Here is a 6,000-nt window from a genome sequence, read left to right on the forward strand (position 1 = left end):
GAGGCAGAGGCAGGCAGAGATCTCTGAGTACAATGCCAGCCTGGTCTACATAGAGAGTTCTAGGACGGCCAGGGCTCCACGGGAAACCCTGTCTCAAAACCAAACAAACAAAGCCTCATTGTGGGAGGAGTCACGGCTCCACAGCTGTTTAGGAAAAGTGACGGATATCCCCCTGCATGCTCTGAGGCTACACTGTGGAAGAGGGGTGGACAGATGTAAGAGCTGAAAGACCAGGAGAAGGACTGTGAAGTGTGATCTCCTGGGCCGACAGAGGCCAACAGTCCCGAACTCACGGACGTGCAGGTACCTGCATGGGTCTTCACAAGCCTTGGCCAGTCGACAGTCAGGCTTGGAGGAAGGGGAGGGACCAGGGGCCCTGCCCCTGGCTGTGAACTCTTTGCTGCTGGGAGATTTGGGGAGAAGGGAATTGTTGCACTCATTTGTGACCCACTGATGACCCCACCAGACTCCAACGGCTAGTTCCAATCCGATGGTCACACCAGTGGCCACGGTTAAAACCGAATGAGTCACACAGCCGTAAGTCTGGGAGAGACACTGGTCATGTTTGGGAGAGGGCATGAAGAGACGGGAGAGATAAGGGAGGGTGTGTGAGAGTAATCAGAATCCATTATATACAAATAGGAAACTATCAAACAAAACATTAATTTAAAAGTTTCTAAAAACGAGGACCTTAGCAAACAATATCATACACTTCCCCCAAATTAACCACAATATCTTGGTTATCAAACGATCTGTTATGAGGTGAGCCAACCGTTGTCTGCATTTCTATGGTAGCGTCATGATTTATTTTTTATTGTTGGCTTGCTCAGATCACACATTGTATTATTTTTTTTTTTTAGATTTATTTATTTATTATGTATACAGAAGAGGGTGCCAGATCTCATTACAAATGGTTGTGAGCCATCATGTGGGTGCTGGGAATTGAACTCAGGACCTCTAGAAGAACAGTCGATGCTCCTAACCGCTGAGCCATCTCTCCAGCCCACACATTGTATTATTTTAATTCATCTACACAGAGCTTCGTTTTAACTGGCCAACTGCTCAGCTTTTCTGTTTGGTCTGTTTTCCTTTCCTTTTCTTTTCCTTTTTCTCTCATGCTGGTTTACAACTTTTGAAGGAATTTTTTTAAAGTTTAAATTTCAATTTATCAACTCCTTTCACTTATGGATACAACTAAATACATTTTTTACCTTGTCTAGATAAACAAAATTAACTGGTATCCATGACAAGAGAGGGAACTCACTGTTTGATAGGACGAGAAATCGGGGCTTTCCTTCTTTCTTAGGTTCCTTTCTTTTATACATTATATTAATTAATATCAAATCCAACTAGCCTTCCTTTCAAAATTACCCAGAATCCAAGTACTTCTCTCCACCCTTCCCCCAGACCTCCCTTGGGACCAGTCATGGGTCAGTATCTCTCCCCCTCTCCCACCTCCCTTGGGCCCAGTCATAAGTCAGTATCCCCCCCCACCTCCCTTGGCCCAGCCATGGGTCAGTATCTCCCCCCCACCTCCCTTGGCCCAGCCATGGGTCAGTATCTCTCCCCCCCACCTCCCTTGGTTCAGCCATGGGTCAGTATCTCCCCCCCTCCACCTCCCTTGGCCCAGCCATGGGTCGGTATCTCTCCCCCTCACCTCCCTTGGCCCAGCCATGGGTCAGTATCTCTCCCCCTCACCTCCCTTGGCCCAGCCATGGGTCAGTATCTCTCCCCCCCACCTCCCTTGGCCCAGCCATGGGTCAGTATCTCTCCCCCTCCACCTCCCTTGGCCCAGTCATAAGTCAGTATCTCCCCCTCCACCTCCCTTGGGCCCAGCCATGGGTCAGTATCTCTCACCTGGACTTTGGCTGTGGCTTCCTGGTGTTTCTCCCAGTCAGGGAGAATCTCCTAAAAGCTCAAGTCATGTGATCTTACTCTCCACCTCAGACTCTTCCAACAATCCCTTGGGAAAAGCTGAACTCCTCAGAACCCTGACAGCTCCTTTATGATCTTCCCTAGAGCCTTTTGAACTTTAGCTGTCAATCACTCTCATCCTCCCTCACTCTGGCCACACTGTTCTCCTTGTTTCCCTTAAAGTCACCAACAGTACCATTTCCTGTCTGGCATGCCTCTTCACCAGTGATCTACATTAGATGACTCACTTAAATGTCATCTTCTTAGAAAAGCCTCCCTGATTACCCTGTTTAAAGTTTCAATCTCTACTGCATTTCCAATCAGCCTTTGTTTATCTTTATAGCATTCAACACCCACTGAAAATTGATGTGATTCGCCTGTTTGTTTATGTGCCATCTCTTTCCATTAGGATGTGATCACCATGAAGGGAGAGATTAGGGAGAAATTTTATCCATTTTGTTCACTGCAGGATGTCAGTGTTCAGAACATTGATCAATAAATGAATACATTTTGGACACTCAAGAAAACCTTTCTGCTTTCTTTTGCAAAACCCTTTCCTGTTTAGCACAAAATACAGAGCACTTGGGAGCTGGCTAGCTCTTCTAACAATTCTTATTCTTGATATGGAAGTAAAATTGCTTTATACATTGGGCAAAGTGAATCATTGTTCTGGAAATATAACCACTAAAAAACTAGTATTCTTGAATTATGACACCTCAAAATCTATATATTGGGCAAGCAAGATTGCTTGGGGCAGGATGGGGAGTGCTTGCCTCCAAGCCTGATGGCCTGAGTTCTAATCCCACATACTCACATGGTGGAAGGAGAAAATTGACTCCCACCAGTTGTCCTCTGACCTCTACATGTGTGCTGTGACATGTGCACACATGCACAAATATACACAAATAAATGTAATATAAACATTTAAAATCCATATGTTGAAGGCATAGACCTCATTACCTCAGAATGTGACCTTGTTTCTGAAGTGGCGTTACTGCAGATGTAATCTAAGCCAAGGTCGTCTTGGAGGAGGTTGGCTGGATCCTATGTGCTATGGCCATCATCCTTGTAAGAAGAGAGATTTTCAATACAGAAGTGTGGTGATATTTTATTTATGCCCCAATAAAGCTTATCTGGGGATCAGAGAACAGAACAGCCACTATATTAAACATAGAGGTCAGGCAGTGGTAGCACATGCCTTTAATCCTAGCATTCGGGAGGCAGAGATCCATTGGATCATTGGATCTCTGTGAGTTCAAGGCCACACTGGGAACAGAGCCAGACATGGTGGCCCATACCTTTAATCCCAGTGCTACTTAACCATAGAGGTCTGGAGGTCTGTACAGACAGATAGGAAGGGATAGAGCTGGGCAGAAAGAGGAAGTGATGAAGCTGGGTGGAGAAAGGAAGTAAGTTGGCAGAGCACAGAAAAGTATATAAGGTGTGAGAATATAGGAAGCAGCTCTCTCTGGAGGCTGAGGAGTTGGTGAGGTGAGGTTGGCTGTGGCTTGTCCTATTCCTCTGATCTCTCGGTTTTCACCCCAATATCTGGCTCCAGGGTTTTTTTTATTTATAAGACCTTTTAAGATTCATGTTACACAGAAGTACAAATAGAATGTGAGAGGACATTATGAGAAGTAAGACAAAGATCTGCAAGGTGAAGATGGTGAATTAGAAACAGGAGACTCACAGCCCTTGCTCTTGCACTCTTTCGCTCTTCAGGGATGGAACCCAGGACCTGAGTGTGCTAAGCATCTGCCATGGAGCTGCATCCCCACCTAGGTATTCTCTTTGGAGTATCTAATAATAAACACACCTAGACATGAGGACTGGAGCTTTGAGGATGGAGTTTCTTTTTGGATTATATTGTGCTTCCCAGCTTAACACACACTAGTTTATTTCTTGACACTCAGCAATCATCTGTTCAAACTACTGGTGACCTTTACTTGAAGCAAGAATTACGAAAACACTGCCTTGCGTGCTGTTTTCTCTTGGCTTAGCACGAAACTGAGGCTCATTAAATTATTTAAAAGAAAGAATCTCTGTGTCTTTGCTCACAGAGCATTTCCTGATTGATATTAGGAAAAAGTAGCCTTCTCATTAGTGATGACATTGGGCCAGTTTCTCTTGCAGGAGAATGTTAAAAATATTACTGTTGACTTCCATTAAATTCAATCTGTGTTTTGAGAACCATGATTAGTACCTGAACTTGCCATCCTTTGTGTGACTACCAGAACACCTACACTATATCTTGCAATTGTTTGGTATATTACATTACCAGTAAATGCTTTTTCTCTTCATTCACCACCCCCACTGTTTATTTTTTATATTTTATATATAACTATACAATCTTTAAAAATCTGATATGATTAACAATCATACTTTGTTACATGCATATGTTCTCATCATTAGCAATGGGGCCTTTAAAAAGCAACTGTGCATGTGGCTAGCCATTAAGGAAGAGCCAGATGTAAGAGTGTGTGTAGACAGGGGATTTGCTGTCTTCCTCCAGCAATTTGTGTTTAGGGGCTCGTGTTAGAAACTTTAAAGAAATGTTTCAGACATATGAAGTTAGATTTACTTTAAAATTTTATTTATTTGTTTATCTATTTTTTTTGTTTGTTGTGTGTCCACGTGAGTATATATACACACACTGCAGGAGTATGGAGGTCAGAGGACAACCTGCAGGAGTCTGTTCTCTCCCACCATGTGGCTTCCAGATACCGACCTCAAGTTTCAGACTTTGTGGCAAGCACCTTTCCCAATGACTCCTCCCACAGGCCCATGAGTTTACTTTTAAAATTCACTGTCCTCCAGAATTATGTCAGACACATGGCAAGGGCTGCTTAAAAGTGCCAACACACTGAAGTATTTGTTTTGATTTTGTGTAGATGAATTGTAAACATGCAAATGAAAAAACTTCTCTTTAGCTGAAGCCGTTTGTGCTTCCTATGATTAAAAGTCTCCTATCGCGTGAGTGTTTTACACCAAGACAAAGGGTTGAGAAACTTTCACATGCAGAAAATTACTGTTTTTTTACATGCAGTAGCAAACCAAATTATTTCATTTCTTCTAAAAGGGTAAAATAAAGGGCTTATACACACTCCAGAACCTTTGTTGGACTCAGGCAAAAATAAGTCCATAAACCTTTCTTCAGCTACCGTCATTTCTCTGTAAAAACCACTGCAGACCTGGACACATTTTTAATGATGATCAGTTTTTGTCATTGAGGAAGTTCAAGGTCACATCTCAGTTAAAAGCTTGGTGTTAGACTGTGTGGGCTCCTACATGTCTGACTCAAACAATCACTAAAAATTCACTTTAAACTTCATAATAAAAATGATTCTAGCCAGGCAGTGGTGGTACATGCCCTTAATCCCGGCACTGGGGAGGCACAGGAGCCAGAGTTCGAGGCCACACTGGTCTACAGAGTAAGTTCCAGGACAGCCAGAGCTACATAGAGAAACCCAAAACAATGTATAAAAAAAAAAAAAAAGAAAGATTCTAGGGCTGGGGAGATGGCCATGGCACACATGGGCACACACAGAGTCAACAATCGACAAATGCAATTTTAAATTCTAGGGCACCAGCGAGAAGGCTCAGAGTGTACAAGGCATGTGCTGCCAAGCTTGATCACCTAAATTCAGTCCCTGGAATCCACACAGGAGCGGAGGGAACCCATCCCTGGAAGCTGTCCTCTGACTTCTACACGTAGGCTGTGGAGTGTGCTCAGGGCTGTGTGTGCACACATATGCATAAACAAATATTTAAATTTAAAAAATTCCATGACTTTTGTCAGCATAAAACGGGTATGTTGAGAAGCCATGCTCTTTCCCCACATTTTCTCAGGTTTCTGACTCTGCTCCCTCAAATAAGCGACGCCATGGCTCTAAGAACCATTGTGGAGAATGTGCTGAGGGGTTTGGTTGCCTGTCCCTCTTCTGCCACCATCTCAAAGAAAATGTGTTGTATTTTTTCTCATCCTTGAGATTAAAATTAACTGGTCCAGGTTCTTTCTTTGAGGTATTTCAGCCTGAGGAGAGATAACTTTCATCTTTCTGGAATTGCTAGCAAAATGGCTCTCAT

This window comes from Peromyscus californicus, unplaced genomic scaffold, assembly GCF_007827085.1.
Source record: "Peromyscus californicus insignis strain IS unplaced genomic scaffold, ASM782708v3 Scaffold_8__1_contigs__length_139910024, whole genome shotgun sequence".
In the NCBI taxonomy this organism is placed as follows: Eukaryota; Metazoa; Chordata; class Mammalia; order Rodentia; family Cricetidae; genus Peromyscus; species Peromyscus californicus.